This window comes from Dipodomys ordii, unplaced genomic scaffold, assembly GCF_000151885.1.
Source record: "Dipodomys ordii isolate 6190 unplaced genomic scaffold, Dord_2.0 Scaffold36, whole genome shotgun sequence".
NCBI classification, from domain to species: Eukaryota; Metazoa; Chordata; class Mammalia; order Rodentia; family Heteromyidae; genus Dipodomys; species Dipodomys ordii.
The window spans coordinates 1,207,826-1,233,268 of NW_012267252.1; the positions used below are offsets into that span (position 1 = coordinate 1,207,826).

At 41.0% G+C, this 25,443-nt stretch overlaps 1 protein-coding gene across 1 annotated transcript in view; it reads left to right on the forward strand.

The window, feature by feature from the left end:
* Positions 1 to 411: 411 nt before the first annotated feature.
* Lcor (ligand dependent nuclear receptor corepressor) overlaps positions 412 to 25,443 on the forward strand; it is a 77,329-nt gene continuing 52,297 nt past the window's right edge. Inside the window, exon 1 of the mRNA XM_013017793.1 lies at positions 412 to 481. The gene's annotated coding sequence lies outside the window, so the exon portion shown is untranslated. The remainder of the gene's footprint in view (positions 482 to 25,443) is intronic.

Below are 25,443 nucleotides of genomic sequence, written 5' to 3' on the forward strand. Positions count from 1 at the left end.
CGGGCGTGTGCGAGGCGTGAGGTGGAGATGGGGGCGGAGGGAGCCGGAGCTGTCACAGGCCCCGCGTCCTCCTGACCGAGCCAAGTGGGGTGTCATGGCCGCGGGGGGCGGCGGCGGCGGCCGGGGAGTTAGTCCTGGACGCACGGGTCGGTGTGTGCGGATTTGTGTTCGGTGTTCCCGCGGCGGGGAGGCGTGGGGGAGATCGAGTGCGCCCGTGGGGCTGGGCGGGGGGTCGCCCCGGTTTCCCTCCGGGATTGGTCGGCGGCGGCGCCTCCCGGACCCGGGTGGCCACGGGGCGGCGCGTTCGCCGGTGGCCGGAGGGAGTGTGGACGGGGACGCCCGGGAGGGGCCGGGCGGCCGGGCTGCGCCTCTCACACTGTGTGTTTTGTCTGTTTTTCTCTCCCAAGGTCCCGTTTCTCTCTGTGCGGCGGCCGACGGGACCCTAAGGGCTTAACTAATATATCTGACCCCCCTCCAAAAAGTAAGTGGCCCGTGTGGGTGTCCCTGCTCTGCCCGCCGCCCCCTAGCTCCGGTCCATCCCTGTGTCTGACTCTCCTGTCCTCAGCATTGTTATTTCCTCGTCTTTGCTCGGCGGCTGCTGGCTGCTGGTGTGTGAGGAAATGCCCTCCTGTCGTCCTCGGTCCCCCCCCACGCCCAGTCCTCGGGGAGGTCCAGAATTCCAGCCCACCCCTCGTCCCCCTGAAGAATAGTCTGGGGAACCATGTCTTCTTCCCCACCGGGATCTGGGAGATTCTCTCTAGGGTCGCTTGGGCCCCTCTTCCCCTCTTTCCTGATGGGGTTTCGTTGGAAGGAATTATGCAAATCTTGCTTTCTGGTGTCCATTCAGCGGCAATTTCATGCGGTGAGAAGTTCTCTTTGTTGTGCGAGGGGGAGAACAGACACTGATTTAATAGACATATCTGTTGGGGGGGAAGGGTGGAGGGGGTGTGGAGAGGCTCAGTTTGGAAGAATTACAGCACTTGGTTAGGTTAGTCTTTGTGTTTGAGCCTTTTAGCTTGACAGGAGGGTCTGCCTTTTGCGGTGTCCGACAAGAGATGTGTTCTGTAGTAGATTAAACAGCAAAACTGAAACTTTAAACGAGTGAAAGAGTAAGGTATTCTTTACTTAGAGAGTATAAGCTTTTCTGTTTTGGGAATGTTTTTTTTTCTTTTCTAAAATGGGTAATGTGAATTTATTAAGGGTTTAGACTAACATCCAAAATAATGTGAGCTGTAAGGTATCTGTTATCACTTTGGTTGTTCAAAGGTTAAAAGTACATTTTTAGAATGTGTAAATAATAAACGCATAAGTAGTTGTTTTTTGGGGCATGATTTTGTCTTACAAGAATATATCTCAAAATTTCTGTCCAGCCAATCCAAGGCCAGCTCTATCCAGGAAACAGCCCTTTGGCTCTTAGCTATCATTTGCTGTGCTCTGTCTGCTTGTTTTATTCTTTCAAACCCGTCAAAATGTTAACTTGGCTTAAGCATTTCTGAGTTATGTGTTATTTGCCACCATCCTAAGACAGTATGTAAGAAATCTTGACAACATAAAATTAATGCATTTTCAGAATTGTTGGTTAATGTAAAAAGCTGAAATTCTTTTGAGTAATTTTTACTTCTTGTAGTATTCACTTATTGGTTTTGTTCAATAGGATTAAAAAAATTGTTACTGTAAAGTCGATGTACAGGGGTTTATAGTTACATAAGTCAGGTAAAGAGTACATTTCTTTTTGGACAATATCATCCCTTCCCTTGCTCTCCTAGTTTTTCCCTCCACTAAGGTTTTTTGTTGTTTGTTGTTGTTTTAAGATCATGAAATCTTGGTTAGATTTTGTTTTTGTTTTTTGGTCGGTTGTGGGGCCTGAACTCTGGGCCTGGGCACTGTCCCTCAGCTCCTCAGCTGTAGGCTAGCAATCTACCACTTGAGCCACAGAGCCACTTCCGGCTTTTTCTGCTTATGTGGTGCTGAGGAATCGAACCCAGGGCCCATGCATGCCAGGGGAGCATTCTACCACTGAGCCACCTGCCCAGTCCTAGATTTTTTGTTTTAAGTAGATTCCACCCCCACCTCCCCACCCCCAGTTCTGGGGCTTGAACTCAGGGCCTGAGTGCTGTCCCTGAATTGTAGTATTGTACAACTTGAGACACAGCACCACTTCCTGCTTTTTCTGAGTAGTTTGTTGCAGATAAGACTTTATGGACTTTCTGCTCCTACTGGCTTTGAATTATGATGGTCAGATCTTGGCCTCTTGAGTAGCTAGAATTAGAGCCTGGCTTAGATTTCTTTCTTTCTTTTTTTTTTTTTGTCAGTCCTGGGGCTTGAACTCTGGGCCTGGGTGCTGTACCTCAGCTCTTCAGCTCAAGGCGAGTGCTCTGCCACTTGAGCCACAGCATCACTTCCAGTTTTCTGATCGTTTTATTGGAGATCAGAGTCTCAAGGTCTTTCCTGCCTGGGCTGGCTTTGAACCTGGATCCTCAGATCTGAGCCTTCTGAGTAGTTAGGATTATAGGCCTGAACGACCAGAGCCCTGCCACTTCCTGCTTTTTCTGTTTATGCGGTACTGAGGAATTGAACCCAGGGCTTCATGCATGCTAGGCAAGCACTCTTTCCCAGCACAGTTCACACAGTTTTAACAAGTTGTTTATGATGATTCTATTTACTTTAAAATCCTTGCCTTCTACCTTAGCCCTCCCTTCCTTTTTATTTTATTTTATTGTTGGTCTGAGACAGGATTCAAACTCAATCCCTGATGCTTTCACTCACAGACTAGTGCTCTATCACTCTATCAATGGAATCACTCCTTCAGGTCCCTTTCTCCTTTAAAATCAACCACTGCTAGCATTTGTGTTTACTGCTGATTAGCAAGTTTTTTTTGTTGTTGTTGTTTGTTTTTGTTTTGGTTGGTTATGAGGTTAAAACTTGAGTCCTGGGCTTGTAGCCTGAGCACATCCCTGAGCTCTTTTGCTCAAGGCTAGTATTCTACCACTTTAAGCCACAGCACCACTTCTCATTTTCTGGTAGTCATTTGGAGATGAGAATCTCACTGACTTTTCTAACCTGGGCTGGCTTTGAACCGTGATCTTCAGATTTCAGCCTCCTGAGTAACTGATTTACAGGCATGAGTCACCAGTGCACAGTGGCAAGGTGTTTTTTGTTTTGGTTTATAGCTAATAAAATTGTTATGTAAATATATTTCAGTTGAGTATCGAAACTTAAAAAAATTGAGGAATATTTTAATCTGGTGACTAGTTTTTTTGTTTTCAGTATAATTTTATTATTATTCAATAAGTCAGATAAAGAACTTTTTTTGTTGTTGTTGGTCATGGCGCTTGAACTCTGGGCCTGGGCGCTGTCCCTGAGTTCTTCAGCTCAAAGCTAGCACTCTACTACTTGAGCAACAGTGCCACTTCCGACCTTTTCTAGTTTATGTGGTGCTGAGGAATTGAACCCAGGGCCTCATGAATGTGAGGCAAGCACTCTACCACCAAGCTACCTTTCCAGCCCCTAAAGTACATTATTTCTTTTTGGACATTGTCACCTTTTCCCTTGCGCTCTCTGAGTGCAATTTCAATTTTAGTTCCAAATTTCCACTTTCTGGGTAAAGTTCAGGACATTTTAGAGTCCAGAGTACAATAGTATTTTAATCTGAGCAATAATTAGTATATATTGATAATCTCTCAACTAAAGTCATTCAGCTCTCATTTTTCCTTTATTAAATGCAATTTTGTTCTTTAAGGGGAGAGTGCCAAGTCAATCAGTTGTAATGCTAGGAAGTTCATATATATATATATGTATTTTACATGCACATATATACATAATATGTCCATATGTATATATATATATTTTACATATACATACATAATATATATACATATGTATATATTTTTGCCAGTTGTGGGGCTTGAACTCTGGGCCTGGGTACTGTTCTTGGACTCTTTTTGCTCAAAGCCAGTGCTCTATCACTTGAGCCAGAGCACAACTTCTGGCTTTTTCTGTGATTAATTGGAGATAAGTCTCACAGACTTTCTTGCCCAGACTGGCTTTGAATCTAGATCCTCATATCTGAGCCTTCTGAGCAGCTCGGATTACAGGTGTGATCCACCAGCACCCAGCCTAATAATTCTTGTAATAGGATTGTTTTTGATCTCCTGTTTGAATCTCTTGGCTGATTATTTTAATATTATATGATTGTTCTGTTTTTTAAAATATTTAATTCGTATTTTTTAGATTAAAAATTAATTGTAGGGCTGGGAAAATGGTTTAGTTGGTAAAGTGCTTGCCTTAGCATGCATGAAGCCCTGTGTTGGTTCCTTAATACCACATAAACAGAAAAAGCTGGAAGGGCATTGTGGCTCAAATGGTTAAGAGTGCTAGTCTTGAGTGAAATAAGCTCAGGGATAGAGCCCAGGCTCTTGAGTTCAAACCCCAGGACTGGCAAAAAGGAATAATGAATAAAAATAAAAATTCTAAGTTATTCCCAAATCAAGTTTTCTCTTCCTTGTTCTTGTGATATTGGAAGTGGGGCAGGGAAACCGGGTGTATGGCAAGGTGATAATGGTGGTGGTGGAAGACAAGTTATTGGTTCCATACCTAAATTTCATTGAGTTAGGAATTTTTAGTATAGGTCAAATATCCCTTATTCAAGATATTTGCGATCAAGAGTGTTTTAGATTTTAATGCTTTCATATTTAAAAATGTTAGCAGATTTTACAGACTGAAGCCTTAATCTAAAAATCTGAAATGCACATTGCTCTAAGTTCCAAACTTTTCTAAACAGTTTGGATTTGAAAATGCTCAGCCTCTTGGGTTCAGTGATTATGATTGACATGGATATTTGGTTACTCAATCAATAATACTCTGATTATTAAGTCCTCTAAGACTAGTATGATTGTCTGGAATCCAGGAAGAGCTAGACTTTCTGCTGCCTGGTGTGAGATAACCTACTGCTTGGCTCCCTGCAACCGTATTGTATTCTCAAGCTCTTTCTCGTGTGGTGAAAGTTGTGATTCGTTATTAAAAAAAGGCCTGGGAGGACAAGATGAATCTTTCATTTTTTAATATATTTTTGTAATCATTAAGGTGTTATACAGACGGATTGCCATTTCATACGTCAGGTAATGAATCTCTGGCTTTCTAAATCACTGATTCCATCAATGTGCTTATAGCTGGAGCAATTTTAGAACACATTTGAATAATCCCAGCATTTAACTTTATGGGGCTACATAAGATGGTCTGGAATATTCTACATGGAATTGGTTACTTGTTTTCTCTGGGAACTGAGTACCTGCCTAAGTACCTGAGTTAGCGCTGCAGTTGGGAAAGAAAGGACTGTCTTTTTGTGCCAGTACTGGGCTTGAACTCTGGGCTTTTTGTTCTCACTTGGCTTTTTTTTTCTCTCAAGGATATCACTCTACCACAGCTCCTTTTCTGGCTTTTTGCTGGTTAATTGGAGATAGGTAGTATCACAGACTTCTATATAGGCTGGATTTTAACCCTTCCTCAGATTTCAGCCTCCTGAGTAGGTAGTATTATATAAGTAAGTTACTGTACCTCGCAGTCCTCTGGGCCTTCTGCCAGGCATGGGCAAAGCTATTAGGAAAACTTCCCTAATCTTCTGTAAGAATTAAAAATTCTTAGAGAAAATAAATGTATTCAGTTATACAAGGCAAAATGTGTCATATAATTATACAAGAAAGTGCTAAGGGTATTTAGAAGTGAAAGGTATCTCTTGAGATGCTGAAGTCTTTATGAAGATGGTGGCAGATTTCTGCTTTGTTTTGATTAATATACAAGAAATTCATTGAAGACTTTATTCATGAAGAAATGGGAGCAAAGTGGAAAATAAAAAGATGAGTTACTTACTTAAAATAATGTAGTATTAGCTGGGCACCTGTGGCTCATGCCTGTAATCCTAGCTACTCAGGAGGCTGAGAGCTGAGAATCACAGTTCAAAGCCAGCCCAGGCGGAAAAGTCCAGGAGACTCTTATGGCCATCAGAGAATTGGAAGTGGCCCTATGGCTCAAAGTGATAGAGCACTAGCCTTGAGCAGAAAGCTCCCCAACAGCACCCAGGCCCTGAGTTCAAACCTCATAATAGGAAAAACAAAGCTAACCCCCCCCCAAAAAAAAAACCCCAACAACCCAAATTAGCATGTTCACTCTTTGAATACCTTTAGTATTGACCAATTTTCTTCCTTATGAATTGGATTGGGCTGGGCATTGGTGGTTCATGCCTGTAATCCTTGCTACACAAGGAGGCTGAGATCTAAGGAGTGCAGTTCAAAGCCAGGCTGGGCAGGAAAATCTGTGAGACTCTTTATTATCTCCAGTTAACCACTCAAAAAATGGATATGGCATTGTGGCTCAAAGTGGTAGAGTACTAGCCTTGAGAGCGAAAGTGCTCAGGGACAGTGCCTAGGCACAGTGCCTAGGCCCTGAGTTCAATTCCCACCAGCAACAAAAAGAGTTGTATTGGGTATTTGAAAACTGTCAAAAAGTATTTGGTATTAAGTGTTGACAGCTAAGTGTGTTTGGTTTTCATCTCAGGCTTGCAAGCTGTCTCTGGAAGCTTAGTAGAGGGGTTTGATTTGTTTTATCTCTCTACCTCTCAATTCTTATTTCCTTTAAGTCTGCCCATCTGTTGTGTAGAATCTGAGTTTGTGATATAGATACAAAGCTATTATAAAAACTTAACATTACTCAGTACAAATGATCTATTTGCAAATATTTAAAAACTGTTTTACCATTCTATGCACTTGTACATTGCTTTGGGTAAAATTCCATTATAAACGGTTAGCTTATTTTACTCATATGTAGGGAGTATTTCAGTACAGTGGTCCATGTCTTTTTTTTTTAATTTAAAAATGACTCACAAGCCATAATATTAACCATTTTGAAATCCAGTAGTTTTTGGTTGTGCATGTATCATTACTAATTCCATAGCATTTTTATTATCTTGGGAAAAAAAAACCCAAATCTTTGGCAGTCATTTACTATCCCTCTTGTGACCCAGTTCTTGATGACTAATTTATCTGTTTCTTTTCTGTTTTTTGGAGTGGCGGGGGGGGGGGGGGGGGGGGAGGGAGGTGTCTTTCGTGGGTTCTGAACTCTGGGCCTGGGTGCTATCCCTCAGCTCTTCAGCTCAAGGCTTAGCGCTCTACCACTAGAGCCACAGCACCACTTCTGGCCTTTTCTGCTTATGTGGTGCTGAGGGGAATCGAACCCAGGGCCTCTTTCCTTAACTTAGTGGATTGTCTTTAAGATTTATCCAGCTTGTAATCTGTATCAGCAGTTTTGTTCCTTTTATGGTTAAAAAAATGCTGTAGTGTATGGACATACGATGTAAATATAGAGTTTTGTAAACCCATACATGAGCTGGTAGACATTTGTCTCTGCTTTTTGGTTATTTATTATAAGTAATGATTTTATGAACATTTGTGTACAAGTTCTTGTGTGGATCTTTTTTTTAGTTCTCTCTAGTAATACATACATATAGGATAGAATTACTGGATTACATGTTAACTTTATGTTGGTTTTTTTTTTTGTCGGTCGTGGGGCTTGAACTCTGGGTCTGGGCACTGTCCCTCAGTCTTCAGCTCAAGGTGAGCTGTCTGCCACTTGAGCCACAGTGCCACTTTTGGTTTTCTGGTGGTTAATTAGAGATACAAGTCTCACAGACTTTCCTGCCTAGGCTGGCTTTGAACCCTGATCCTCAGATCTCAGTCTCCTGAGTAGCTAGGATTACAGGTGTGAGCAACCACTACTTGGCTGTTTTAATTTTTTGAGGAAATTACTAAGCTGTTTTTCAAAGAGGCCATAGACTTTTACCTTCCTTTTTAGCAATGTCTGAGGTTTCAAACAATTTCAGCATATCTTTTCTTTCCAATGTGTGTGTGTGTGCGCACGCATACACACCTACATACGTGTGCACATATATGCTGGTACTGGTATTTGAACCCAGAGCCTTTGGCTCTTGATAGTCTTTTTCATTTATAATTTGTGCACTGTACCACCTTGAGCCATACTTGAAGTCTGGCTATTTTTGCTGGTTATTTGGAGATGGAATCCTACAAAGTTTTCTGCCTTGGTTGGCTTCAAGCCGAAATCTTCAGATCTTAGCCTCTGGAGTAGTAGCTAGGGTTACAGGCATGAGCCACTGGTGCCCCGTACCTTTTTTTTTTAATCTTTAGTTTTTATTCTTGGAGAAGTTGTACAAAGGGTTTTCAATTGAACATAACCAGTTATGTGTATCTTTGAATACCTTTTATCTGTTGCGTTTTCCTTCCAGTTCATAATGGTTATGAATTACTGTTTCATGGGTTTTTGTTTTTTGTTTTTGTCAGTCCTGGGGCTTGAACTCAAGGCCCAGGTGTAGTCCCTGAAGTTCTTTTGTTCAAGACTAGCACTCTACCACTGGAGCTACGACTCCACTTCTACCTTTTTCTGTTTATTTGGAACTGAGGAATTGAACCTGGGGCATCGTGCATAGTAGGCGAGCACTCTACCACTAAGCCACGTTCCAGGCCCCTTTGGTTTTATATTTCCCTGATGAGTGATGTACAGTGTTTTTTTTCAAATCTTTTTGACCATTCGTGCTACTTACTTTGGACAAATCTCTAATCAGATCTCATGCCCAGTTTTCACTTAGGTTATTTTATTTTTTGCAGTGCTGGTATTTGGACTCAGGGTCTTATGCTTGCTAAGAATAAGCACTATCATTGAGCCACTTGTTTGTATTGGTTCATTTTAAGATAGGGTATCACTTCTTGCCTGGGGTACTTAACCTGTACCATGATCCTCCACAGTAGATGGGATGACAGGTGTGTGCCATCATACTCAGCTTTTTCTCTTGAAATAATTTCATGGACTTTTGCCCAGCCTGTTCTGGAAACTTGATCCTCTGTCTTGGCCTTCAATACTGCTAGGATGACAGGAACATACCACTGTGCCTAGCTATTGGTTGAGAAGGGATCATGTAAATATTTGTGCCCAGGCTGGCCTCAAACCACAGTCTTCCCAGTTTTAGCTTTCACAGTAGCTAGGATTATAGGTGTGAGTTGCCAGTGCCTGGCTACTTTTTTTTTTTTTTAAATCATTCACGTTGTAAGCTTTCTTTATATATTCTGGATATTAGATCTTCTACAAATAATTATTGATCAACATACAAGTAAATACATTAATCAGAGCTAAATTGCAGTATATTTGTAAAGGGAATATGGGTATGGCATAGAATAATCAGAGTGAAATAGAATTTACTCAATAAAGGATTGCTTAAATATCCTTTAAATTGCTTAAGTTGCATAGTTATTTTTGGCTTTGTATAACAATACAGATAGATTTTGCTATCTGTATTGTTAGATATGTCTTGAGATGTTGGAATGTCTAGTGGGAATAAGAACACCAACTTAAAGGAACTTGGCAAGGCACACTTCTCCAGAGGACTGCGCCATCAGCCAAAACGAAGCAAGGAATCGCAAGGAATTGTATCTCCAATTAACCACGAGAAAAACCAAAAGTGGTGCTGTGGCTCAAGTGGCAGAGAGCTCACCTTGAGCTGAAGACTGAGGGACAGGGCCCAGGCCCAGAGTTCAAGCCCCACGACCGACAGGCTGCTCCCCTTCTATAACTAGTGCAGCAGACCCTATCCCTGTCCCTGTCCCTCTGCTCAGATTGGCTCAAGTTAACATCTGCTGGCTTAAGTAACAGGAATAGGATGTCTTAATTAAAATGTAGTAGGAACAGAATATAATTAACAAGGGCCAAGCTACTGGCCAAAATGAGAACTTTTCAGAAAAACAGTTCTCACAAGCTAGAAAGGAAGCAATCCAGTATGGTAGAAAAGATGGCTTTTCTTACAGTATTCCTACCTTTCTGTAGTAAAAGTTGACATATTAGAGATAATGTGGTATGCCATATTATTCAAGTCTTACTTGATGCCTGAATTTTGAGTAGTAAATAACAAAGGTCTTTATTACCTTATTACATTTTGTCTGAATCTATTCCACTTTGGAGTTTAAATAGTAAGTATATCTGTCTACATCTGTTATTTTATTTTTTTTGGTCGGTGGTAGGGATTGAAACTCAGAGCCTGGGCACTGTCCCTAAGCCCTTTCGCTTAAGGCTAGCCCTTTATCGCTTTGAGCCATTTCTGGTTTTCTGTTGGTTAATTGGATACAAGAGTCTCATGGGCTTTTCCGGCCCAGGCTGGCTTTGAACTTTGATCCTCAGATTCAGCCTCCTATAAGTAGGTAGGATTATAAGTGTGAGCCACCAGTGCCTGGCTAAGAGTACATTTCTTTCTTTCTTTCTTTTTTTTTTTTGTTGGTGGGGCTTGAACTCTGGGCCTGGGCGCTGTCCCTCAGCTCTTCAGCTAAAGGCGAGTGCTCTACCACTTGAGCTACTGCGCCACTTCCGGTTTTCTGGTAGTTTATTGGAGATAGGAGTCTCACGGTCTCTCCTGCCTGGGCTGGCTTTGAACCTCGATCCTCAGATCTCAGCCTCCTGAGTAGCTAGGATTACAGGTGTGAGCCACCAGCGCCCGGCTAAGAGTACATTTCTTTTGGGACAGTGTCACCTGTTCCCTCACATAATTTTGTGTGTATGTGTGTGTTGTGGGGCTTGAGCTCTGGGCCTGAGCACTGTCTCTGAGCTCTTCAGCTCAAGGCTAGGGCTCTACCACTTGAGCCACTTGAGTCTGGTTTTCTGAGTTGTTTATTGGAGATAGAGTCTCACAGGGACTTTCCAACCTGGGCTGGCTTTGAACCATGATCCTCAGATCTTAGCCCCCTCAGGGTTACAGGTGTGAGCCACCAGCGCAGGGCTTTCAGGCTTTTTTTTTTTTTTTCTGTTTATGTGTTACTGAGGAATCGAACCCACAGTTTCATGCTTGCTAGGCAAGCACTGTACCACTGAACTCCCAGCCCTTGGCACTCTTATCATTTAAGCTATCTATACCTCTACTCTGGCTTTTTGTTGGTTAATTGGAGATAAGAGTCTTACAGACTTTCCTACCCCAGCTGGCTTTGAACCATGGTTCTCAGATCTCAGCCTCTTGAGTAGTTAAGATTACGGGCCTCAGCCACTGGAGCCTGGCAATTTTGTCATCCTCATTAAGGTGTTGTACAGAGGGGTTACCATTGTCAGGTAATACATTTCTTTTTAGATAATGTCACCCTTCCTTAGCTTTCCCTCTCAGTTTCCCTCTCCTGTCCCTGTCTTTAAGTTGCATAATTCATTTTTTAGGTAGTATATAGTTACAAAGAAGACTTTTAGATACTACATCCCAGAAATTTGGAAATTGGCTCTACATGTTTATATTGTTACTAAAGTTCACATTGTAGCCAAAGGCCTGGTTCTGTATTTACCTTAGGTGTTTGATGTTTGTTTAATTAATGTTAAGTTGATTCTTGTAGATGTTTTGCTTGTGTTTAGCATGTCTATAAAATGCTAGCTGCCTTTCATGAAGCTGTTTATTTTGTTGCCATTGTTTTTGTCTTTTATCTGCCTCTGCTAATCATGTCATTTTCTTTATCAGTCAGCATTTTCTGTTTACTGAATGTTCGGAGGTTTTTGGGAATAATATTCCTTTACGTATTTTCATTTTGATGTAAACTTTCCCCAGTCCCACTCATGAACAGTTAATATTTTTAGAGGTAGTGAATCAGATACTACTTTTATTATTTACTTAGGTCTGATATCTTTTTTTTTTTTTTTTTAATTTGGCTGGTTATAGGGCTTGAACTTGGGGCCTGGGCACTGTCCCTGAGCTCTTTTAGTCAAGGTTAGGGTTCTACCACTTTGAGCAACAGCACCAATTCCTAGGTTTGATATCTTAGAAACTATAGGAGAAGCATAGTAAAATATACAACAGAGATTAAGAGATAATAAGAATAAATGTTCCCAATTAAGGTGCTATCAGGAAGAAAAAGAAGGCTAGAAGCTAACAATACAGTCAATCTTAATTTTGAGAGGTAGACTGACAAGGAAGTAGAACTCAGTGACTCATAGATACTAATCCAAAAGGTTCTTTGTCAAATTAAGGTATATTGACTTATATAATGGATTTTTTTTAAATAAAGGGAAAACCTTTGTTTGCTTTGGTGACATTAGATGCTGGTATATCAAATACTGCAGGGATAGCATGATGCATAGTGCTTTCAAAGTACTTAGAGTCTAATTGGAGAAACAGAAACATTGATTCCAAGAGGAAGTGAAAGTTCTGAAAGAAGATAGGATTCTTTCTGTGTATAGAACTGTGGGAAAGGGTTAAAGGAGGGTATTGTCATAGTAGGGATTCAGAATTTTTCTTTCTTTTTTTGTTTTAGATTGGGACTTGAACTCTGTATCTGAGGCTTTTTGTTCATTGGCAGATGCCCTATCACTTGTGTCATGCCTCCAACCCCCTAAGGGTTGGTTAATTTGTTGTTATTTTTTTAAACTAGAATTTATAAGAAAACAAATTTCAATTTGATAGGTGAAAAATTAGTATGAGTTCACAAACCAGGGAGAGGAGAAAGAAAAGAAAGATAGTAATTAGCAAGAATTCTTCTATATAGGATAGAAGTTACATCTTTTTATTTTTATTTTTTTTGGGGGGGTGTCCGGTCGTGGGGCCTGAATTCTGGGCCTGGGCGCTGTCCCTCAGCTCTTCAGCTCAAGGCTACCGCTCTACCACTTGAGCCACAGCGCCACTTCTGGCTTTTTTCTTTTTGCTTATGTGGTGCTGAGGAATCGAACCCAGGGCCTCAGGCATGCAAGGCAAGCATTCTACCGCTGAGCCACCTTCCCAGCCCAGAAGTTACATCTTTTTAGAAGACAAAAAGTTAGATCTGGATTTCTGTTACAGGATTAGTTATAGAAATATTTTCCTTTAGGGCTGGGAAGGTGGCTCAGTGGTAGAGTGCTTGCCTTGCATGCATGAGGCCCTGGGTTCCATTCCTCAGCACCACATAAGCAGAAAAAAAAAAGCCGGAAGTGGTACTGTGGCTCAAGTGGTAGAGTGCTAGCCTTGAGCTGAAGGGCTGAGGGACAGTGCCCAGACCCAGAGTTCAGGCCCCACGATTGGACCAAAAAAATTTTTTTTTCCTTTATTACTACTTGATGCACTTTTTAAAAGCCTCGTCTTTGGCTGTAGAATATTCTTTTTTTGTTTTTTCTTTGTTGGTTGTAGGGGCTTGAATTCAAGGCTTGGGCACTGTCCCTCAGCTTTTTTGCTTAATGCCTAGCACTCTACAACTTGATCCACACCCCACTTTTTCTGTAGTTAATTGGAAGTAAGAGTCTCATGGACTTTCCTGCCCAGGCCAGCTTCAAACTGCAATCCTCAGATCTCAGCTTTTCCTGAGAAGCTAGGATTTCAGGCATGAGCCATCCAGTCTCTGGCCTAGTGAGCTTTTTCTTTTGAGAAAGGGTCCGGCTAACTTTTTTTTCCCCTTAGGCTGGCCTTGAACTATTATTTTCCTATTTCCACAGGCATGAGTTATACCCCTTTGTAATACTACCTGTCCACCTAAAACAAATTAGGAGTCACTTAAAAAAAAGCTATCAAATTTTTAACCTAAAGGATTACTATTAAGATCTTTTTCATCTTAGTATAGCTTCAGTTTTTTTGTCCAAGATTTTATAGTTTTTGTTCTGTAGAGATCTTTTATTTGTTTAGTTCAATTTATTTCCAGGTATTTAGTTCTAATTCTTTTTTTTGAGAGTATTGTGAATATGATTGTGAATATTCTTGATTTTATTTTCATGTTCCTTAAATGTATATAGAAAAGCTACTGGTTTTTGTGTTAATTTTGTGTTCTGCAACTTTGCAGACAAAAAAACCAAAACCACAAAAAATAGAAGTATTATGAATTACTGTAAAGCCTTAAGATGGAAGACAAATACTGATAGCACATCAGTCTGTAATATTAATTTGGTTTCTTAAGACTACTGATCTTTCCTGTTTTTATTGTTATTACAATGGTGATACACAGAGGATTACAATTACATAAGTCAGGTAAAGAGTACGTTTCTTTTTGGGAGAGTGTCACCCCTTTCCTTGCTCTCTCCCAGTTTTTCTCTCCCATTCCCCACCCACAAGTTGTATTGTTCATTTTCATCATAGTGCCTAGTGAGTACTACAACTGCAGTTGTTCATCCTTATTGCTATATACTGAACATGTTTTCTCATTCTTTAAAATATATGCAGAAGCTTTAACTTTAATACTCTCTAAGTTTAGTTCCCCTTTTGATAAACAGTTCTATCTCTGGATAATTTCTTGTTTTACACTGAGCATTCAGTAGGAACCAGACTACTCAATCCTTACATGCTTAGATACTTCCTCAAGATAAGCATCTAGTTGCATCAGATACTTCCACATTCCCAGCCCTCAAAAGGGCCTCATTCTTAAGACTACTAAGGCTGTGTTTTGAAGGCTTTCTGCCAGGGTGGTCTAGTCACTCCCTAAACCACCCATTTCTTTGCCATTTATAACCAACATTGCCTTTCCCTCCATCTATGAATAATGTATTCCTCATTTCCATCTGAGACTTGATTAGAAAGATCTTTACCAGGCAGGGCAATGGTGGCTCACAACTCTAATCCTAGCTACTTAGGAGGCTGAGATCTGAGGATCTTGGTTTGAAGCCAGCCTGGGCAGAGAATTACATGAGATTGATTTCTAATAAACCACTATACTCAGAAAAAGCTGTAAGTGGTGCTGTGGCTCAAATTGTAGAGTGCCAGCCTTGAAAAAAAGCATCTTGGGACAGCACCCAGCCCCTGAGTTCAAGCCCTAAGACTGGCACCAAAAAAAAAAAAAAAGATGCACCACAAAACTCTTTCAGTTAGTCCCTACCCATTATTCCAAAACAACTTTCACAGTCTTAGGTTTTGTTTAATTTTTGTCAGTCATGGGGCTTGAACTCAGAGTTTGGATGAACTCAGAGTTTGGATGTTGTCCTTGAGCTCTTTCCCTCAAATCTAGTACTCTACCACTTTGAGCCACAGCTCCACTTCCAGTTTTCTGGTTGTTAATTGGAGATGAGAGTCTCACCCAGGCTGGCTTTGAACCACATCCTTAGATGTCAGTCTCCTAAGTAGCTAGGATTACAGGCATGAGCCACCAGCACCCAGGTATTTATTACAGCAACATCCTATTTCCAGTACCAATTTACTGTCTTAGTTTGTTTTAACAAAATGTTGTAGAGGAAGCAGAGTTATGGCTCAAGTGGTAGAGCTCCAGCCTTATGCAACCAGCTCTGGGAGTGACACAAAAAACAACACCCCAAGGATTGGGTGACTTAAAAACAACAGAAATTTATGATAGTTTTGGAGACTAGAAAGTCTCTAAAAGGTGTAAGATTAGGTGTTTGTTAGGGGCACTCTTTACAATTCACAGATGGTTGTCTTTTTACTATGTCTTCACTTGGCTGAAATGTGACTTTTTTTTTTTGGTGGTGGTGGGGGCAGTCCTGGGGCTTGAACTCAGAGGAGCCTGGGCTCTGTCCCTGAGTTTCTTTTCCTCAAGGCTCGCACTCTACCATGTTAAAAAACAGTGCTATTTCTGGTCTTTTCTGTTTCTGTGGTACTGAGGAATCGAACCCAGGGCTTGATGCACGCTAGGTAAGCACTTTACCACTAAGCCACATTCCCAGCCTCATTCTTAAGACTACTTTATGTTTTGAAGGCTTTCTGCCACGGTGGTCTAGTCACTCCCTAAACTCTTGACTTCCTTTTATTTGCTTCATTTACATTTTATGTGATTAATGATAAAGAAGTACCACTGCCTTTATTGTTTCCTAAATGCCTTGGTTTGGTTTTGTTCAAGTCCTCTGAACTGCCTTGTTTTGTGTTTTAAGGATAATTTCTAGTTAATATTTTTTGGGGGGGAGTCTGGTCGTGGGGCCTGACCTCTTGGCCTGGGCGCTGTCCCTCAGCTCTTCAGCTCAAGGCTAGTGCTCTACCACTTGAGCCACAGCGCCACTTCTGGCTTTTTTTTTTCTTTTTGGCTTATGTGGTGCTGAGGAATCGAACCCAGGACCTCATGCATGCAAGGCAAGCGCTCTACCACTGAGCCACCTTCCCCGCCCTCTAGTTAATATTCCTTTTCTCATTTCTTTTTATGGTGTGGAAGCAGAATTTTTATTAGCATACGTTAGTTGTACCAAGGAAGTGTCTTTTAAATATTATTTTAATAATAACTATTATTTACAAATGGTTCCAATTTCACAAGTGTAGTGCATTTTGATCATTGTCAACCAATCTTTCTCCCCAATATTTCCCATCCCATACATATCCTCAAGTTATATAGTTATATTTTCCCATTAATAATTTATGTTGGATATAAAATGGCTATTTGTTCATCATATAGGGGTTTTTCACTGTGACATGGAGGTGGGATAAAATACATTTATTATAATTACAGTGTCATATGTAATAGTTTAACTTTTTTTCTCTCCAGTCTTGGATTTTGAATTCAGGGTTTTGCATTTGTTATGTAGGAACTCCTTCCCTTGAGACATGCTTCCATCACTCTTTGCTGTGGTATTTTTTAGACAGGATCTCACTTTTTGCCTGGGTTGCAATCCCCCCATTATGCATCTTTCTGTAGTTGGGATGTCTGGTACATACCATCACACTGGCCTTTTCTGTTATAAAGGGGTCTCAAACTCTTGTTCAGCCTGGTCTCAAATTTTGATCTTCCAAGAGTAGTTACGATTATGGGTGTGAGCCCCTATTTTTTCATGCTTATCAAGTTATTTGCTACATGGTAGAGAAAACTATATACTTTTTCATTTACTGTTTCCTCCTAAATTTTAATGTTATAAATCGTAGTCTTTTTTTTCATTTTTATTCTCCATGATTAACTTATTTCATCTCAGTTGTTCATCAGTTTTATCCATTTTGCCCATTTTCAATTTTATATCCCTTGTTCAACATCTCACTTTGACTTGAAATCCACCTGTCCAGTTGTTTCTGACATATATCTACTTTGATTTCTAAAAAAGGTATCTCTTAGAGAAGGCATCCCTAATATGTTAGCAGATGGGACAAAATTATAAAGACAAAGTCAGAAACTAATGAAATAAGAGTCTAACCTATACAAAAAAATCAGTGAAACAAAAAGTGGGATCTTGCTTGATGCAAGTTGCTCATGCCTGCAATCCAGCTATTCTGGAGGCTGAGATTTAAGGATTGCCATTTGAAGCCAGTCCCCAGCCCTGGCAGGAAAGTCTGTGTGACTCTTATCTCTGATTAACACCAGAAAACTGGAAGTGATACTGTGGCTCAAAGTGCACTAGCCTTGAGTGAAAAAGCTCAGGGACAGCGCCCACGCCCTGAGTTCAAACAAACAACAAAAAAAGTGGGACCTTTTAAGCAAGGTGCCAGTGCCTAATTCCTCTATTTTAGTTATTCAGAAGTTGAGATCTGGAAGATTGTGGTTTGAGGTTAGCATGGGCATAAAAGTTCACTAAATTCCATCTACAAAATAATGAGAAACAGTGAGAGGGACAGCCTAGTGCAAGTCCCCAGTACTTCCTTATGAAAAAAGTTCTTGGAAAAGATAAGTGAGATTTGTTAAACTCATAGCTAACTTGACCAAAAAGAGAGGGGAAAAGATTTTAAAAATTAGAGATTAAAAAGGGATCATCACAAATGAATAAAATCTGAAGCTCATGAGGGAATACTTTAGAAACCTATATCTAAACAAACTTCTAAAAACTACAAGAAATAAATTTGTAGATATAGTTAACTTCCCAAAATTGAACCAAGAGGATATAAGCAATGAAATTAAAATGGTAATGTCTTCCAACAAAGAAAAGCCTGAAATATATGGATTCACTGCTAAACTCTATCAGAACTTTAAGGAAGAACTAACACTAATACTCCTCAAATTCTTCTGTGAAATAGATAGGGAAGGAACACTACTAGGAGTATTACTGAATTCATTCCAAAATGAGACAGAAGCAAAACAGAATTATACGCTCTCGTGTGTGTGTGTGTGTGTGTGTGTGTGTGTGTGTGTGTGTGTGTGTGTGTGTGTGTGTGTGTGTGTGTGTGTTCGTGTGTTCATTCTGGGCATTTAATTTAGGTCCTCTCTTAACTTTTTCTAGCACCCTACCATTTGTTCCAGGCCAATAGTTCCAGTTTATTGCTGGTAAACTGGAAATAATAGATTAATGGACTATTCTGCCCAGGCTGACTTCAGACATTGATTTTCAGATCTCAGCCTCCTGAGTATTAGCTATGATTATAGCCATGAGCCACCAATACCCACAAACCAATCTTTGAGGAACAGTGGTATAGAAAATTTAAGTAATTCTTGTAAACCATATCCAGCCATACATTAAAAAGACCATACACTGTAATCAAGTTGGCTTCATTCCTGAGTTGCAGGGATGATAGTTCAGTATTTCTAATAATATCACATAGTCAAGAATAAAAAACACAATTATTTCAATTGATGCAGAAAAGGCTTTTAATAAAATTCAGGGGTTTTTTTTTTGTTTGTTTGTTTTTGGTCCTGGGGTTTGAACTCTGGGCGTAGGTGCTGTCCCTGAGTTCTTCAGCTCAAGGTGAGTGCTCTACCAGTTGAGCCACAGTGCCACTTCCAGTATTCTGGTGGTTAATTAGAGATAAGCCTCTCATGGACTTTCCTGCTCTGGCTTGCTTTGAACCGTGATCCTCAGATCTCAGCCTCCTAAGTAGCTAGGATTATGGCATGAGCCACTGGAGCCTGGCAATTCAACATTCTTTTATGTAAAAACTCTGAAGAAACTAAGAATAAAAGAGTGTACTTGGAATACTATATAGCCTATAGCCAGCATCATTAAATAGAGAAAAGCTAAAATCATTTTCTATAAAGTCAGGAATGATACAAGAATGTCCATTCTTTCCAATCCCAATTCATATGGTACTAGAATTCCTAACCAAAGCAATAAAATAGGAGAATAAATGTTTTATGGGTTTCTAATAGGGAAAGGAAAAGTCCAATTATCTTTTGGCAGATGATGTGGTCATATACTTAAGAAACTTAACAGATTCTACCACAAAAACTTCTAGATGTAATCAACAGTTTTGGTAACATAGCAGAACATAAAATCAACACAAAAATTAGTAGCCTTTTTTTAGGCTACTGATAAGGTGAGAAAGCAATATAAAATTACTGTTTACAATATCCTGAAAAAACCAATAACATCTGGGTATTAACTAAGGAAGAAAATGACTCCTAAAAACAATATAATCTTAAATGAAGAAAGGCTTCAGAAGATGGAAAGACATCCGATGCTCATGTATTGACAAAATTTGTATCACAAAAATAGCCAATCTATAGATTCAGTACTATACCATACTATATCATACTTACCAAAGACCCAATGTTTCCACCTTTGTTTAGATGAGGTATGGGAGAAATTTTTTTTTGGAATGACCAAGAATCACACAAAACTAGCCAGCATTCATGTCTATGATTTTGTTGGCTTTATTCAGCCAAACAGGTAGACGATGAAAAGGTTTATTACCATAGCAAGTTTTGTTGCTATTTCTTAGAAATGGCATACTCTCTACCAGTGTTCCCTCTGGCTAGAATTCTGTTCTGGATGTCCACTTGGTTTGCATCCTCACTTTAGCCATTCTCAGTATTGTTTTTCTGACTAAGGCTGTTTGTGTTGCCCCAATAAAATATCAGAAGCTTGGTAACTTACAAATAAAAGTGGTATAATTTGCTTATGTTTCTGATGGCTAGGTAGCCTGTATTACATGATACCAACATCTTTATGAGCACCTGTGGTGCTCTCCCCATGCCACAGAAGTTGGAACAGAATTTACTGTGTACTGAAGGGGTATGTCTACAAGTATGAGACAGAGAAAAGTTGAGGAAGGTGTCCGTCTGGTTTATAATGACATTGTGCTATCCCAGCAGAAGATGCTCCTATGAGCAAATTACTGACCTCTCTCAAGGATTTAATCACTTCTGCTAGGCCCCACTGCTTAAAAGTTCCAGCATAATTTCAACATTGCTATACTGGAGACCAAACTTCAGTACATAAATTTTTCAGGACATGCTCAATCTTGGCAGTCTAGCAGTTTTCATTCAGTGTTTTAGTGTTGTTAATAGAGTTTAGGGTTTATTTTCTCACTTTGCTGTATTTTTCTATTATTTCTGCTTTCCCTTAGCTATATATTATGTATCCCACACCACCTATCTCCCATTTCACAAGTTAAAGGCTTTGTCTTTTGTTCACCAATGCATCTCCATTGCCTGGCTCATAGTAGAATCTCAAGTAACTGTAATCTACCAGTACAAGAATACTAAGAAACAGTGGGAAACTTTAAGCTCATTCTTTCTCTAAATATATGTATTAGAGCCTTTAATTACTATAGTGAAATGCATGAGGCAATTAATTGTTTTGGCCCAAAATTCTAGAGACTGCCCAAGATGTAGTCCAAGAGGAAGTAGCCTCATTGCTCTGGACCCCCTTGTGAGGGCAAGTATTATATGACAAAAGTGTGTGGTGGGAGCACAACACTTACCTCATGAACCAAGAAAAATCACAAAAGAGGGCTGGTGGAATCCCACAATCCTTTCCATGGGCATTCCAGTGTAACCCTGTAATGAAAAGATCTCTCACTAGGCCCCTACTCTAAAGGGCCTATCCACATCAGTAATGCCATCCTGGAAACCAAGCCTTTAAAGCAGCTTTCATGAATCTTTGGGAGATACTATCAATATCCTTGTTTTAACGTGGGGACATTTCTTTTTGGAGCAAAGGTTTACAGTGTGCAGGCAAGGAGATAATACCTTACCCCAGAAGCATTATTAGCTTGCTTTATTTATTTATTTACTTACTTACTCACTTATTTAGTATCCTAGGTCTTGAACTCAAACTGTGATTGAGAGCTTTTGTGCTCAAGGCTAACTCCATGTCTGGCTCTCCCCCCCCACCCCCCCTTCAGAGACTGGGTGCTGCCCCTGAGCTCTTTTGCTCTAGGCTAGGGCTCTACCCTGCTGAATTACAGCTCCACTTTGGTTTTGATTGGTTAATTGGAGATAAGAGGCAGTAGGAGGCTTTTCTGCCTAAGCTTGGTTTGAACCTTGATTCTCAGATCTCAGCCTCCTGAGTAGCTGGGATTACTATGAGAGCCACTGGTGCCTGGCTTCTTTCTCTGTCTCCCTCCCTCCCTCCCTCCCTCCCTCCATTTTTTCCTTTCCTTTTCTTTGTTTCTCTCTCCTTGTTTTCTTTCTTTCTTTCTTCTGAGGCTTCAACTCTGGGCCTGGGTACTGTCTGAGCTCCTTTTGCTCAAGGCGACAGCCTTGAGCCACAGCCTCATTTCTGGCTTTTTGGTAGTTAATTGGAGATAGTCTCAGGGTCTCTTGCTTGGGCTGGCTTCAAATCAGATCTACAGATTTCAGCCTCTTGAGTAGCTAGGATTACAGGTATAAATCATCTACTTGGCTAGCCAACATTGTGTTGTCATGACCTGTCATAAGGTGAGTGTTCATTTGAATGTTACTGGTATTTCTGGTGTGTGTGTGTGTATGTGTGTTGGTAGTGTGGCTGACCTCAGTGCCTTGTGAACTCAGCATTTTCACAGAAGCAATAAAGTTTAACATCTTATTTTGCTTTGCTCATTCCACCTCACAAATGTCTTTTTAATTTGATGCTTTGATTTAATTTTATCCCTATAGCTTGACTACACAGTGACTTGACTATAAAAGACCTAACACTTTTTTTTTTTTTAATTGCCTGTCCTGGGGCATGAACTCAAGGGCTGGGTACTATCCCTGAACTTTTGTGCTCAAGTTAGTGCTCTACCATTTAAGCCAAAGATCTACTTCTGGCTTTTTGGTGGTTAATCAAAACTAAGAATCTAACAGACTTTTCTACCCAGGCTGGCTTTGAATTGCAGTTCTCAGATCTCAGCCTCCTGAATAGTTAGGATTACAAGCCAGAGCGATTGGTCACACTGGAAGGCCTTGCACTTTTTTTTTTGTCGGTCGTGGGGCTTGAACTCTGGGCCTGGGCGCTGTCCCTCAGCTCTTCAGCTCAAGGCGAGCGCTCTACCACTTGAGCTACAGCGCCACTTCCGGTTTTCTGGTGGTTTATTGGAGATAGGAGTCTCACAATCTTTCCTGCCCGGGCTGGCTTTGAACCGCAATCCTCAGATCTCAGCCCTCCTGAGTAGCTAGGATTACAGGCGTGAGCCACCAGCGCCCGGCATTATAAGATATTTTTTTTTTTTGGGTCTGGTCGTGGGGCCTGAACTCTGGGCCTGGGCACTGTCCCTCAGCTCTTCAGCTCAAAGCTAGCGCTCTACCACCTGAGCCACAGCACCACTTCTGGCTTTTTTCTTTTTGCTTATGTGGTGCTGAGGAATCGAACCCAGGGCCTCTAGCATGCAAGGCAAGCGCTCTACCACTGAGCCACCTTCCCAGCCCGGCCTTGCACTTTTTTTTTCTGTGTATATGTGAGTGCATGCATGCATGCCTGTGTGCGTGTGTGTGTGTGCTGATACTGGGGCTTGAACTTAGGGCCTTGTACTCTTGCTTGTCTTTTTCTGTTCACAGCTGACACTCTTACTACTTGAGCCAGACCTCCACCAGCATTTTGGTGTTAATTGGAGACCAGAGTCTCAGAAATGTGTATGCTGGAGATGACTTTGAACTAAAATCCTCAAATCTCAGCCTTATAATAATAGCTATTCTGGAGTAGATAAGATTACAGTCCTGAACCACCATTGCCTAGAAATCTGTGTGTGTATGTGTATGTACGCATGCGTGCACACATGCATGTGAGTGCACAGTGCCAATACTGGGACTTGAATTCAGTGCCTCACCTTGCACATTCCTTTGCTTGGAATTTTTTTGCTAAAGGCCAGTGCTCTACCACTTGAGCCATGCCTGTAATTCTGGCTTTTTTTCTGGACAATGGATTGAAGAGTTCCAAGGATTTGTCTATCCAGGCAGATCCTCACCTCACAGTCTTCTAAGTAGATAGACGTGAGCCATCAGCCACTTTTTTTTTTTTTGTCGGTAATGGGGCTTGAACTCTGGGTCTGAGTGTTGGCCCTTAGCTCTTCAGCCCAAGGCTAGCGCTCTACCACTTGAGACACAGCACCACTTGCAGTTTTCTGAGTGGTTTATTAGAGATAAGAATCTCACAGACTTGTCCTGCCTAGGCTGGCTTTGAACCTCCATTCACAGATTTCAGCCTCCTGAGTAGCTAGGATTATAGGCTTGAACCACCCGCGCCCGGCCCATCAGCCACTTTTTAAAAAAATTGTAGAGGCTGGGCGCCGGTGGTTCATGCCTGTCATCCTAGCTGCTTAGGAGGCTGAGATCTGTGGATGGAGGTTCAAAGCTGGCCCGGGCAGGAAAAGTCCACGAGACTCTTATCTTCAGTTAAACCATGAAAACCAGAAGTGGCAGAAGTGGCAATGGTGGCTCAAGTGGTAGAGCAATTGCTTTGAGCTGAAGAACTGAGGGACAGTGCCCAGGCCTCGAGTTCAAGTCCCAGGACCAACCCCCCCCCAAAAAAAAAAACCCCAACAACCAGTGTTGAGATGTATTAATCTGAAATATGTAAAACAGACTGCTGATGAGGTGTCATAGTGGAGGAGGTGTTAGTGAGTCATTTATTTAGTGTAGAGTCATTGAGATCTCTATACTGAAAATGAACCCTGTAACAAAATCAGCAATATGGATTGTCTAGGCTGGCCTAATTGGGCGAAAGTTAATGAAATAGGAAAAGGTGGTAGGGTAGAAAAGGAACCCTTTCTTTGTTCTCCTAAGGAAGTTTTTTTTTTGCTGTTGTTGTTTTGTTTTTTTTGTTTGTTTGTTTTTTTGGTCTGGTCGTGGGGCCTGAACTCTGGGTCTGGGCGCTGTCCCTCAGCTCTTCAGCTCAAGGCTAGCGCTCTACCACTTGAGCCATAGCGCCACTTCCGGCTTTTTCTGCTTATGTGGTGCTGAGGAATCGAACCCAGGGCCTCAGGCATGCAAGGCAAGCGCTCTACCACTGAGCTACCTTCCCAGCCCCTAAGGAAGTTTTTTTTTTTTTTTTTTGGTCAGTCGTTGGGCTTGAACTCTTGGCTTGGGCCCTGTCCCCCGTCCCCTAGCTCTTCAGCTCAAGGCCAGTGCTCTACCACTTGAGCCACAGCTCCACTTCCAGTTTTCTAGCAGTTTATTTGGAGGTGAGAGCCTGAGCAGCTAGGATTACAGGTGTGAGCCTTTGCTTTCAACTGTAGAAATTTGCATTTTATCTGGAGCAAGGGAAGTAGACTTACAGTTCTGTTTTACCTAGTTAGCTCCATTATTCCCAAGGAGTTACTTGGTCTTTAACTTTTGGGGAGAAGTTAGCCAACTCCCCTCTCCCAATTGCTTACCTGCCACATTATGATGTATGGTTTTGGCATCTTTGAGAAAATATAGAACAGGTTATTATGAGTTCAATAATCCCTCCCTCCATCTTTGTCTCTTAGGGACACTGGGAATTAAACCCAGGATCTACCAGGGCTGGTTTTGAACTGCGATTCTTAGATCTCATCCTCCTGGGGTAGAGACATGGCTCAGTTGGTAGAGTGCTAGCCATGAGAGAATGTGTCAGGTACCAAGTTCAAGTCTGGTCTTGGACCAAAAAAAATCTCAGTGTTCTGAATAGCTAGGATTACAGGCATGAACCACCAGTGTCCCTGCCTAATTTTTTTTATTTAAATAGATATGTATTTTATTATTCACATCAGTATATGTATATAAACAGGTTTTTATTTAAAAACAGTGCTCATATGGTTTACTGACTTGGTAGTGATGAGGTCCTCCAAGAGAGGACCTCAGATTTTAGTTTACACATAAAAGTAACTATCCATGACAGTTTGATAAAACAGAAAACAAAACAAAACAAAACCCTCAAAACTGCTCCCAGGATTTCTAAAAACCTGAATTCATCTCATCTATTTACTGTGGTTTTGTTTGTTTATTTTTGTTTTTCCTTTTTGCCAGTCCTGAGGCTTGAACTCTGGGCCTACGTGCTGTCCCTGAGTCTCTTTGTGCTCTACCACTTGAGCCACAGAGCCACTTCTGGCTTTTTTGGAGTAGTTTATTGGAGATAAGAGTCTCATAACTTTCTTACCTGGGCAGCTTTAACCTCAATCCTGGGATCTCAGCCTCTTGAGTAGCCAGGATTATAGGTGTGAGCTACTGGTGCCCAGTTTTCATCTACTTAATATCTTTATTTAATATCGTTATTTAATATTTTGGAATCTCAGTTATGGTATTACATATGTAAGCATAGTTGTGAAATTATTTTGGAGATATTCTAGCTATAAACTATATATCCCTTTCTAGCTTTAATTTTATTGTCATTCATATTATTTTGATGCTGGTACCTCAGTACCTGGACATTGTCCCTTTGCTTTATCACTCAAGGCTGGCACTCTACCACTTGAGCCACACCTCCACTTCT